Here is a 13570-nt window from a genome sequence, read left to right on the forward strand (position 1 = left end):
TGGAAAGCAACTCTGGAGTTCTGGTCCTGTGTCCCAAATGCATACCACATATTTCTTCCAGCTGTGTGCTCAGTAGGTAGTATGTTCATATTGGAAAACTGACAAAATGATGTATACTTAAAAATCCAACATGCAAATATCAATTAAAGAGAATGAAAATGAGACTAAACTAACTCTTTAATGTCATTCATTCATGCTTGTTATATTGACAGTCAATCTTGTCATTCATTCTCTTTCATTTAAAAGTCATAACTTGCAAATTTATTTCAAATAATTTATTTCATTTTATTTTTTTGTGAGCACAATAAATAAAAAAATAAAAAAATAATCTTTATTTTAACTGCTTGACTTTTGAGTGTGCTGTTGGTGGACACTGTTGTATCATTAACGCAATGCATTTCGGAGACAGAAGAACAGGACATTTTGGAGGAAAAAAAAAAAGTTAGGCTGTGCAACGGGAGGTCGGTGATATATGACAGCGGTGCAGACATGAGAAGTAAAAACGGGAGGGGGCAAAAGATCCCATTCACACAAAAACTATGGCTGTCTTCCCCAATTTTAGTGCTTAATTCACACTCAGTCCATTTAGCAATGGTAGCGATAACTGGTAGTGAACAGCCCTGCTGGAAACATGTAGCAACAAACAAAGTTGACGCCATTTTCTACATGAGTATGGACAGAACAGGAGGGGCCAGCTGATGTACAGTAATTAACTGTGCAACACTCAACATTTCACTCCCCTTCCAAACAATGGTGGGGGTGGCAGATTGTGGTTAACCTTGGACAGACGCTGAGACAAATTTCTTTTTATGTTTATGTGCAAACGCTTTTCGGATGCACTCACTGCCGCTGTAGATGTGAAAACAGACATCTATTCCAGCTTCTCTCAGTAGAGATGAAGAAAAAAAATCTTGAAGGGAAACCTCTGTACTTGTTGACATCGGAGATCATGTTTATGCCCAGGTGATATTTCAAATGCAACATTTACTTTCAGAGCTAATAATTCACTATTTCAAACTTACTGACAGCGCTGCAGATACAGGTGCAAGCCCTGTTACTCGTCAGTACACGTAAGCATTATCAAGCTTATGAATGTGTATGTATGGACACAGAACATGAGCGACCCCAGCTGATGACTTGGGTTGACAAGCTAAAAGATGCAAATGTAAATGGGGCCAAAGAGACATTTGCCTTATGAATTCCCAGATGAGACCATAACTCAGGGCTGGGGAATCTTTTCCAGGAAGAGACATTGTGGGTGCAGGCTTTTATTCCAACCAAGCAGTTACACCCCCCCCCCGATTCACCTGCTTCATCCCACTCTCGCTAATTGTCTCCCTTATCTATTGCCACTCCCCCTGCCCTAGTTTCTGTCCTAGTAGACTGTGTGTGTGTGTGTGTGTGTGTGTGTGTGTGTGTGTGTGTGTGTGTGTGTGTGTTCAGGACTGGAGACCGGCTTGCTGCAAGCAGAGCAGAGGTCCACCACCTGCATCTCATCAACCCAACTCCTTATCAACCCAGCCTTGCCAGATCATAGTGCCCGCTCATCCTACCTACTCTGCCCAGCCCCCTGTCTCCGGTCCCAAGTCTATCTCTGTGTATTCCCCTGCTTGTCTTCGCAACTCCCCGTCTGGTCTTGGTCTCACTCCCTGCTTGTCCCTGTTTTGCCTGGCTTCACCCCGGCTTCCCCTTTCTCCTGCCCGGTTTGCCATTAGTCAGGTTGTCGTGCGGTCTCCGCTGGCACAGCCTCCTTCCCTTACCTTCTCCCACCCCACCTGGCAATAAAAGCCTTTGCTTTTTACACAATCTCTGGTTCTGTCTGTGTCGGCATATTGGGTTCGGCCCTGCAGCCCCGCTTCATAGTCCTTAGCTAAGACTGCTGATTGATTAAAAGACTACTGCCATAATTGAAGCTAGAGACATAATTTCGCAATGTTGTTAATTTCACTATCTCCGCACTTTGAGGTGCAGTTTCTCACCCTGAGAGGAGGTGTGGGAGAATTTTAGAGTACTCATAATCTTCTACAGCCAAACAGTTCGGGAGATGATAAAGCAATGTGAAGCCCTTGGGAGTACACCAAGATGTGAAGGACAATCTGATATAGATGGAAAAGAGCTGGAGAGGGAGATTTATAATATGCCTGAATTGACATCTCGGGCCATGATGTCGCTTACATAAGCTTATCTAAACCTATGGGTTGCCCTCAGGAGCCTTTCCTACAGCCAAGACTCATCTAGACCCACCTTTGATCTACCATGAGGTGAGAATGCCTCAGCAGTTTTGCTGGAATCAGTGTGAATCTTGAGGTTGCTGTGCAGACTTATGATGATATATTTGATAATTTTGCTTCAAGGAAGGACAGGAGGGTAAAGCTTTCACTAGGAATCTGCTTGTAAGAGAGCATCTCATAGAACTCTGTCAGTGTGTGTGTGCGTGCACGTGCGCCAGTGGGTTTGGATGTGTGTACTTATCTATGTATCTATGACTCTGTGTGTGTGCATGTGTGTGTGTGTGTGTTCCATTTCTGTTTCTGTTTGTGCTTTTGAGAACTCACACTGTTTTTGCAAGCCAATAAAGCTTAATTGATTGATCTGAGAAAAAGAGTGAGAAAGAAAAGGAGAAAAAGAAAAACCAAGATGCAGAGAGGGAGAGAAAAAGAGTGAGAGGGAGAAAAAGGGGTTGAGATGGAGGAAAAAAAAAACTAGCCACAAGTCCAAACAATTACAGCTGCTAACGACACAGTGGAGAGTATGAATATGGGAGCCGAGAACGAAGCAAACCAGATATTTTGTTAAAAAATGACTACATAGATACAGCGGTCACTCAGGGTCGAGTATGACTGTCTTTCTTCTGGGTCCTCAGGTGGGTGTAAAGGCCAATCCTGGAGCCACATAATGGGAGGATGCCTGCACGTGACAACTTTTTACGTGGAGTAGTTGATGCACCTGCAGCCACCACACGGTCCTTGGCAGAGGGTGGCCAGAGTCCAATGGCATGGAGAACCAAGATGGTTGGGGACCACCCTCTGTTGCAGTCTTCATCCGCCTTTTCTGCCGTTGTGACCTGGAGACATCTTCCGACATCTTCTGCCAGTTCTGCTGTTGAGGTCTTTGTTGGATTCCACTTCATCTGGAACCTCCTGCTTGACCTATCCGCCTTGGGTGACCCTACCAGGAGCCAAGCTCCGGACAGCATAGCCCTTAGGATCACTAGTACATACAAGCTTCTCCACCACGGTAAGGTGGTGATCCAGGAGAGGCACATAGTACATATACATACAGTTAGGTCCATAGGTATTTAGACAGTGACACAATATTTGTAATTTTGCCCCTGTACACCACCACAGTGGATTTGAAATGAAGTAACCAACATGCCATTGAAGTGTGGACTTTCAGCTTTAATTTAAGGGGTTGGACAAAAATATTGCATAAACCGTTCAGGAATTACAGCCTGTTTTATATATGGTCACCCCATTTTCAGAGGATCAAAAGTAATTGGACACTTGACTAACAAGTGGTTTCATGGGCAAGTAAGACCTTTTCCATCATTATTCCATGATAAATTAAGCAGATAAAAGGTCTGGAGTTCTTTCCAAGTATTTACATTTGCATTTGGTAGCTGTTCATCGGAACTCTCAACATGAAGTCCATAGAGGTGTCACTACAAGTGATGGAGGCCATCATTAGGCTGAAAAAGCAAAGGAAATCTATCAGATGGATAGTAAACACTTCAGGAGTGGCCAAATCAACATTTTGGTATGCTCTTAAAAAGAAGGAATGCACTGGCAAGCTCAGCAACACCAAAAGGCTTGGAAGACCACGGAACACATCTACAGTGGATGATCGCAGAATTCTTTCCCTAGTGAACACAAACACATTCACAACCTCTAGTGAAGTCAAAAACACTCGAGAGGTAGGGGTATCATTGTCCAAGTCTACAATCAAGAGACGCCTGCATGAAAATAAATACAGAGGGTTTACAACAAGGTGAAAACCACTGGTGTCACATAAGAACAGGAAGGCCGGATTAGACTGTGTTTAAAAACATCGAAAAACCAACCCAGTTCTGGGACAAGGTTCTTTGGACAGATGAAGCAATGACTAACTTGTACCAGAAGGATGGGAAGAGGAAAAGTGTGCAGAACAAAAGGAACAGCTCATGATTCGCAGCATACCATATCATCTGTCAAACATGGTAGTGTTTTAAATGGGCATGTATGGTTGCCAATGGAACTTGGTCATTGGTGTTTATTGATGATGTGACTACCAACAGAAGTGGCAGGATGGATTTTGATGTTTATAAGGATATACCATTTGCTCAGATCTAGCCAAATGTCACAACACTGAGAGGACGGCGCTTCACACTGCAGATGGATAATGACACAAAACAAGCTGAGAAAGCATCCCAAGAGTCTCTCAAGGCAGAAAAGTAGAATATATCCATCAGTGACCAAGTCAGTCACCTGACTTCAACCCAACTGAGCATGCTTTTCACTTGCTGAAGATCAAACTAATGGCCAAAAGACCCACAAACAACCAGCAACTGAAGGCAGCTGCCATTAAGTCTTGGCAGAGCATTTCAAAGGAGAACACTCAGAATTTGAAGATGTTGATGGGTTCCAGACTTCAGACAGTCATTGACTGCAAAGGATTTTCCTCCAAACATTAAATATAATTGTTATAATAATAGTATAATCATGTTTGTCCAATTACTTTTGAGCCTCTGAAAATGGGGTGACCCTGCATATCCATGGCTGTAATTCCTGAACAGTTAATACCATATTGTTATCCAACCCCTTAAATTAAAGCTGAAAGTCTACTCTTCAATCACATCTCAAATATTTATGTCAAATCCGCTGTGGTGGTGTACAGGGGCAAAATTACAAATATTGTGTGACTGTCCAAATACTTATGGACCTAACCGTACATAAACACACACAGACTAACACACACATAATCACACAACTACCATTCCTACCAATAATATATCAAATGTGTATAGAGACAGACAGACAGACAGAGAGAGACAGAGACAGAGACAGAGTGAGCGAGAGAGAAAGCAAAGAAAAAGTCATAAAAGCGTGAGAGACATATTAGTTTCCCCCGGGAAAGCTAACAGTAAGGTATTTGTCAGTGTGCCTTCCTGTCAGCACATCAGACAGACTGACTGCCACACTGCCAGGGTGTCCCCCCCACAGAGTGACATTGTGAAGGTTTGTGGCCTTGGTGCTGAGTTGAGAAATGAGGACGAAAGAGAATGCAGTATAGATGCTGTTAATGAGAGGGAGGAGAGGCGATAAAAAGACAGGCCCCCCAGGCAGCCAAGAGGAAAGCAGCGAACAATTACACACACACACACACACACACACACACACACACACACACACACACACACACACACACACACACACACACACACGCAAAAGGCACATACACACACCAAAACAGTATTGATTTTACAAAGTGCAACTTCAGTGTTTGGCTATTTTAGCTCCCCCAAGGAAATAATCAGAGGCTTTGAATGCAAAGAGATTGACTGTGCCACTCATAGTCAGATAAAAAGTTTTTTTTTCAAGAATTATAAAGACAGCCCCGTTGATTGACAAATTACCGAGTGTTTCAAACTCTTTTTGAGATCATGAAAATAGCTCATCAAGCACATCAAGGGCAGTGTCAACTCCCAGGTCAAGTAAAAAATAGAAATGTAAAAATGGAAGCTACAAAGTAGCCTATAACAAGTAACAGCAATAAAGTGAGGCTGGGGATGGCACATCCTGTCCCTTTAATAAGACCCCCCTTATTCCCCTCATCTTTATCTCCCTCTGTCTTATCCAATTTTCCATCTTGCTGATTCCCCCTTATCTTCACCTCTTTTGCCATCCTATCCGCTGTCTGTCTAACATTTCTGCCCCATTATATCTTTCTCATCCACTCTGTGTGTGTGTGTGTGTGGGGGGGGGGTACATTTATGCATGTACCCAATGTAAAGTGTGTGTCTTTGCTTGTTGAAAGACCTGTTACAGCGCTGACAGATCCATTACCCCTTCACGCCAGGGGCCTCATTTATCAATCGTTCATACCCACAAATTCGTTCTTACACACTCGTGGAAATTTTTAGCCCTAAAGTCTGTCTCATGGAGAGAACACCATAGGGCCTGGTTGACTGCTGAATTTAGGCACCATTTAAGACAAACATGAGAGCTCGAAAAATCCATGAGTACATGAGAACAATTGATGAACGAGGCCTCGGAGCGTTGCCTTAGAGGCTGAGCAGTTGTAGAAGCTGTCAACAAATAAGCTTTTTCACATGCGATAAACTGGGTCAGTCACACAAAGTTGGATACACCGGATAAGTACAGATATAAGCTTGTAAAGTCCAACAGCCCCTTCACTTGAAATGGTTCAGTCATGCAAAATTGAAAATATAATACTACAAGGCTAAACTTCTACTAGCATAAAGATGTGCAACACTTTTTCAAAGAAGATTCCAGGTTCATACCTTTTTTTAAAAAACAAAAAAGGTCCAATTGATTGGAAGCGTGGTGGGTCAGAAGCTGTAAAATGTGAATATGCAAATATGCTATCGTTGCTCTGTGCTGTAGCATTCACTGTAAAGTGAACAGGAGGGATTAGTCTGAAACAGCACTCCAACTCATATGCTAAAAGAAAGTGCAAGCCCAGATGTACACCCTTAGGACACCCCATGTGAAGTGGAGCAGATTAACACAGGAAACTGTCATTTATAAAACAGTGCATGTCAGTGCAGCGTCTATGTTTAAAGATACATGGAGATATGAAACACTTGTACAGACTTGATACAATGCTTTTGTGTGTGTGTTTGTGTGTGTGTGTGTGTGTGTGTGTGTGTGTGTGTGTGTGTGTGTGTGAAATGCTACTAATGCACAGTTAAAGGTGAGTTAATCTTGAGCAAACAACCAAAAAAAAGGAAAGGTCATAGAATTTTGCAAACCCTTCAGTCAGCCAGAAAGCAGGATGGTCTGTTTAGTGGAGGTGTAAAGCCTATACAGATGCACTGCATCTCTTTCACTTGTCCACAGGGAAGGGCTACATGAATGTCAATAAGTAGGAAACCAAGTTTGACAACAGAGCAGATCTCTCTCTCTCGCTCTCTCTCTCGCTTGCTCTCTCGCTCTCTGTCTCTCTCTGTCTCTCTCTCTCTCTCTCTCTGTCTGTCTCTCTGTCTCTCTCAACAGTTGTATAGTATATCCGTGGTGTATGCCTTGAGGAAATGACATGAGCAAAGATACAAACTGGGACAAGAAAACATTGAAAGAAAAAAAGTTAAACACAGGACGGTGCTTAACAAGAAAGCAGGGATGACAGAAAAGAGGAGTGATGAGTAAAAGAGTGAAAGATGTGAACTGTCTTGTGCATCATCTGTCCTACTTTCTACATGTAGTGGGTTATGCTTTACAATAAGGGGTACATTAATTAACCAGTAATAAGCATTAACTAACAGTTAATTAACAGTTAACTAATGTGTCTAGTAATCATTTACTAATGGTGTTCATCATTTACTAATATTAGTTGGCAACTTAATTAACCTGTAAACCCTCAATAAATGTTAAGAGAACATTTTTAACAGTTACTTAAAGATTATTATTGTATAGGGTTAGGGTTAGTTAATGCTTATTACTGTATTAACTTATACTAATTAATGTACCCTTATTGTAAAGTGTTACCATGTGCTGTATGTCTATGTCTGTCTGTCTATGTGACATACAGCAGCTTGGGTGCGTACCAAATAAATAAAGATTGCATTTACATTGCACTTTTCTAGCTGCACTCAATGTGCTTTACAACACACACACACACACACACACACACACACACACACACACACACACACACACACACATACACAGTCGTGTTTCACTATCCTTGTGTGGACCCCTCATTGTCTACGTTCATTTCCTAGCCCTTAACCCTAACCTTAACCACGCAAACCACACACCTAACCCTAATTCTAACCGTAACCCTAAAACCAACTCCTAATCCTAAAATAGACCCTTTTCCTTGTGAGGACCTCTGAAATGTCCACACAAGGTACGTGCTGTCAGGTTTTGCTATCCTTGTGTCGACCAATTGTCCACACAAGGATAGCTACACGCACTCACTCATACACCAACGACGGCGTCAACCATGCAAGATGCGATGACCCCTGCTGTCAACTTGGGTTTGCTGTGTGATTCACCCGTCCCTCTCTTTATTCTGCAGGTGGGTCATTACCGCAATTGGGAACACCTGAGGACCCCAGTGTGTTCCCAGCTTATATAAGTCCTGGCTTCAGCAAAATCTCTCTCTCCGGTCCTCCCTACAGGCACCTGTTCTGGTTTGGCTATGTTGTCTCAGTTTATTTTCTACACTTTAAGGCTGCTGATTCTCTAAGTGAAGCCTTTCTGATGCTTGTTGATACTTTTGGGATTTCTCAGTTTGTTCAAGAGTCAACTCATTGCAGTAGTAACACCCTTCATTTGGTTTTATCTAAAGGAACAGCTGTTTCTGATCTAAATCTTTTCAACCACATCTGCTGTGTTAGATCATTTTCTCATCAAATTGGAAGCATTATTAGCCTGTGCTGTTAATGTCGGCACAGATGTAAATGCCACTCGCCACACAGGTCCCTCAACCGTAGCTGCATTTGGCCAGCAGCTGCCTGAAGTCTTGGCTCCTTTCATTACAGTGACTGACTCTGTTGAAAATTTCACTAGTGACTTAAATGTGGCCCTCTCTAGTCTCCTCGATCCAGTTGCACCTCTCACTACCAGAGTTAGGTGACTAAAGAGGCCTACACCCTGGTTTAACGATGAGACATGTGCTCTTAAATTGGCCTGCAGGAGACCTGAATGTAAATGGCGAAAATCAAAATTGGAAGTTTTTTTTACCTATCTTGGCATGAGTATTTATTGAAATACAAACGTGCTTTATCTGCTGCAAAAGCAGCATACCTCTCTTGGTTAGTCAATATTAATAAACATAACCCCAGATTTCTCTTTGACACTGTATCTAAACTTACTAAAAAGCAGCCGTCTATTAGCTGCTCACCATTCAAGGCCCATGAGTTTCTAGACTTTTTCTGCAATAAGGTTGATGAGATCATAAAATTAGTTCTTCAACTCCAGCTACTCCTGCAGATCCTGTCTTACCAAATTCATATCTATACAATGAGTCACTGATAGTCCCTGTTATTACAGCTTTTGAGACTATCTCTCTTGATATTTTGACTAAGCTCATGTCAGCTTCTAAACCAACTACTTGCTTATTTGACCCTTTACCAGTAAAGCTATTTAAAGACCGCTAGCCTTTCCTGGGACCTGCAATGCTAGACATTGTTAATTTATCACTTACCACTGGCACTCTTCCCAGCAGTTTCAAGACAGCTGTGGTTAAACCTCTAACTTAAAAAACTCGCACCTCGATCCAGGGTCTCTTAATAACTACAGTCTCCAATCTTCCATTCTTTTCTTAAGTACTAGAGAAAATTGTGTATCAACAGCTTTTGACCCATACAGAAGAAAACTATCTAATGCTCCTTTTCCACTACATGGTACCGGCTCGACTCACATCTGTGTTGTTTTCGATTACCGTAACAGTACCCCCTCAGTGTAGCTGGTCATCATAAAGACCTGCATTGATTTTGGTACCCACTCCAGTTTTTTTGGAACCTCAACAAATGTGGTACCAGAAAAGTGGTAACAATTACTAAAATGCCGGTACTTTCCAGTAATGAAAAAAGAAAAAAGTCGAGTCGACTTGAGCCAGTACCATGTAGTGGAAAAGGGGCATAAATGAACCTTTTGAATCGGATTTCGGGGCCTGTCACTCCACTGAAACTACTCTGACCAGAGTGGTGAATGTCTTCTACTAGGTGTGAACTCTGATTCCACTTCTGTGCTTCTACTACTAGACCTCAGTGCAGTTTTTGACACCACTGATCACTGTATAGTAGACAGAATAAATTGTAATTTTGTTGTCTCTGGAAGCTCTATCTTGGCTTAAGTCCTACTTTTCTGGAAGAACACAGTGTGTCTGCTATAATAATATTACATCAAAATTCTCTGACATCAAATATGGTGTACCCCAGGGATCAGTTCCTGTTCCTCTACTTTTCTTTCTTTATATTTCACCTCTTGGCCAAATTATACGCAGTCATGGAATAAATTTCCATTGCTATGCTGGTGATACTCAGCTGTATAAGCATATAAGGGCTGACGATCATACTCAGATGATTAATTTAGAGGCCTGCTTGGCTGCTGTGAAAAATTGGATGTCACAAAATTTTCGGCTTTTAAATTCGAATAAAACTGAGAAAATTCAGATAAAACTGGCCATTAGCCCTGCTAGACACAGTCACCAATTTGATCAAGTAACAATACCAATCAACAACTCTGTGATTTCACAAAGTGTAGCCGCCAAAAATCTTGGTGTTACATTTGAGCCCAGCCTTTCATTTGATACGCACATTAACTAAATCACCAAGACTGTCTTTTTTCACTTACGTACCATTGCTAAAATTCAGTCTTCCCTGTCCATGGCTGACGCAGAGACTCTAATAAATGAATTTGTTTCATCCAGACTTGATTACTGTAATGTTCTGTTTTCAGGTCTACCACATGCTAGTTCTAGTACTAAAAGTCTTCAGATGGTTCAGAATGCTGCAGCTAGAATCCTAACTAAAACAAGAAAATTTGGCCAGTATTACACCATTTTTTGCCTCCTTTCATTGGCTTCCTATCCATGTTAGATCAGACTTCAAGGTGCTTCTGCTGACTCATAAAATCCTAAATGGGCTTGCCCCATCTTACCTGTCTGATCTCCTTAAACCTAAACCGTACATTCCATCTTGAACTCTTCGCTCTCAAAATGCAGGGCTACTGTGTGTACCCAACATTAAAAAGAAGTCAGCTGGTGGCAGAGCCTTTTCCTATCAGGCCCCGTTCTTGTGGAATAACCTGCCTGCTGCCATCAGACAATCAGAGTCTGTTGAGTCCTTTAAATCCAAACTTAAAACTCATCTTTTTCCCTTAGCCTACAATTAGTTGCCTTTACGTTGAGTGCCTTCCAACCTGTACTGCATGGCAGGTCGGTTTCTGTCTCAATGAATTTACCAAGCACTGTCCTGCCAACGAGATTATAGCATATAGATTATTGACTATTGCAAACTATTCTCTTCATTCACGTCTTTGCTCTCTCTCTGAATTATGTCTTCTCCTTTCTCTTCTTCTCTGTGTGTTAATGATGTGATTTGAGTCTCCATTGTGTGCACATGCAGTCTGTCATCCTCCCAAGTCTCCATAATGATGGTGGTCGCCACCTGGACACTGCTTGGCATCCTTTTTTTTTTTTTTTGGTCTACATGGTGATGGTGGTCGTGTGGCTCGGGTCCTGGGCTGTTCTGGTGGTGTCTGAACACTGCTTGGCATCCTCCTCATCATAGTCTTCATATTTTCTATAATTTTATTATCCTCTTTCACTGTTATATTTTGTAAATTCTGTAAACACAACATCCATTGCATGTTGTCTGTCTTGGGAGAGAGATCACTCCTCTGTTGCTCTCCCTGGGGTTTCTTTCTATTTTTTCTCCCTATTAAAAGGTTTTTTTTTTTGGGAGTTGTTCCTTATTTGATGCGAGGGTCTAAGGACAGGGTGTTGTGTTGCTGTAAAGCCCTCTAAGGCAAATTTGTAATTTGTGATATTGGGTTATACAAAATTGACTTGACTTTACAACATGCACAAACATCTTAAATTCATTCATACCTTACACTACTGACAACCACACCCCATGCTTTAAATATTTAGTTAATCATTTAATTTGTCTAATTTGGTTTAATTTGATTTAATAAAGTAGCTTTTGTTAAAACCTCAACCTTGGTGTGTATTCTATTTGTTGTGGCCTAAGAGTTGGGTCAAAACAAAGGTACCAACCAGCTCATCGGGAGCAGTTAGGGGTTAGGTGTCTTGCTCAAGGACACCTCAACATTTTTGCAAGGTGGAGCCGAGGATTGAACAGACAACCAGATGACCTGCTCTACCTCTGAGCCTCTACCGTGACTTTCATAGAGAAAAACTTCTTTCAATTGCCAAGCCATTACTCTTGAGCTTGTCATGCAAAAAACGATTAACTGTACTGAAAATGTCTTGTTCATCATATTATCAACTAGAAATGTAATTGATTATATTTATCTTTTTGCATTGCCTTTGTGTCACTCCTCGAAACTAGGTAACTGCATTCAGTCTTGTTTAATGATCAGGTGAGTGAGGTCTTCTTGGTTAAACCCATTCAAGAGTTGGAAACCATCCTCAATCTATCTACAGATTATGTAACAGCACAATGGCGTCATCGTGTCCCTCCAGCGAGCATGTGGCTGTTGTTCAATGAAGTTTTACTCAAATAGTTGCTGTTTATACACTGCATACATTGATAATGTGTTCGTGTCAATGAAAGACCATTATGGATAACCACAGGAAGAGCATATTTTGTCCCTTTTTAAGTTTTTTCATAGTGATGTGTGACCAGGCTCATGTGAGGACTTTCCATACATTTACTGATGCAAACATTGACATGGATAACCTCATGCTCAAAAAAAAAAAAAAACATGGGCAGACGCACATAGGCTTGGCTTTTTGCCAATGATGACTCTTTGCCAGGGATATAAACAGTAATGAAGGACTAATGATCATAATTAGCATGAGGTTCTGTGCCATTATTAGAGTAATTGATCTTACTGCCAACCATCTATCTTAATGGCTAATCAGAGACAAAGCATTAACCTTTACCCTTTCTGACATGCCTTTGACATGGGAAACATTCATGATGAAAAGAGAGATGTATTCTTCCCTTCCTCTCTCTCTTTCCTTTTTTCACATTCCTGTGTTAAGTTTGCCACTGAACATAACTCAAAACTTCCAGCATTAACTTATCTTGATTGTCAATTTGTTTAAAGCATTTTTTTTATCTCCAAGAGTGAGTGTGTGTCTGTGAGAGAGAGGGAAAGGGTGATAGTGAGAGAGACACAGAGAGGACAGGAGGATGATAATGAGAGAGACAGGCAGATGATATATCCTAGTTGATATATCAGAGAGCTTGTGGCATGGCTCCCTTCTCTTTATGACCCAAATTACCCACCATATGTGTTGTTTTGCAGCCCAGAAAGAAGAGGGACTCTCTGTGCATGCTAATTCTACTTTTTTATGGACACAATGAATTTGCTATGGTTCCTGTTGGATAATGGGTTTACTCTTGGCAGCGTAATTTCATGATGTAATCATCGTAACTCTGGGTGTCAATAGGACCATTGTCATCCGATTGGATCTAAATGTTCATTAATATCCCTGTCTATGGATCTGTTCAAGCTATTCATATTTGAGCACTGTGTTGCAGCCTTTAACATTTTTCATATGCTTCAGCTTTCTTGGCCTATAGATCTGACTTGCAAATTTGCATTTTTGCAGTCAAAACTCTGAACAATGCCATGGCTTTCACTTTTTACCAGTCCCTGGACTTTCCTCCTGTGTATAGCTCACATTTTTGGAAACATTTACCAGACAG

General features: G+C 41.5%; 1 protein-coding gene across 1 annotated transcript in view; it reads right to left on the reverse strand.

Moving 5' to 3' along the window:
- si:dkey-246g23.2 (solute carrier family 66 member 2) overlaps positions 1-13570 on the reverse strand; it is a 190833-nt gene that overhangs the window by 49783 nt on the left and 127480 nt on the right. The gene's annotated exons all lie outside the window — the stretch shown is intronic.

The sequence above is a fragment of the Lampris incognitus genome, chromosome 6, assembly GCF_029633865.1.
Source record: "Lampris incognitus isolate fLamInc1 chromosome 6, fLamInc1.hap2, whole genome shotgun sequence".
NCBI lineage: Eukaryota > Metazoa > Chordata > Actinopteri > Lampriformes > Lampridae > Lampris > Lampris incognitus.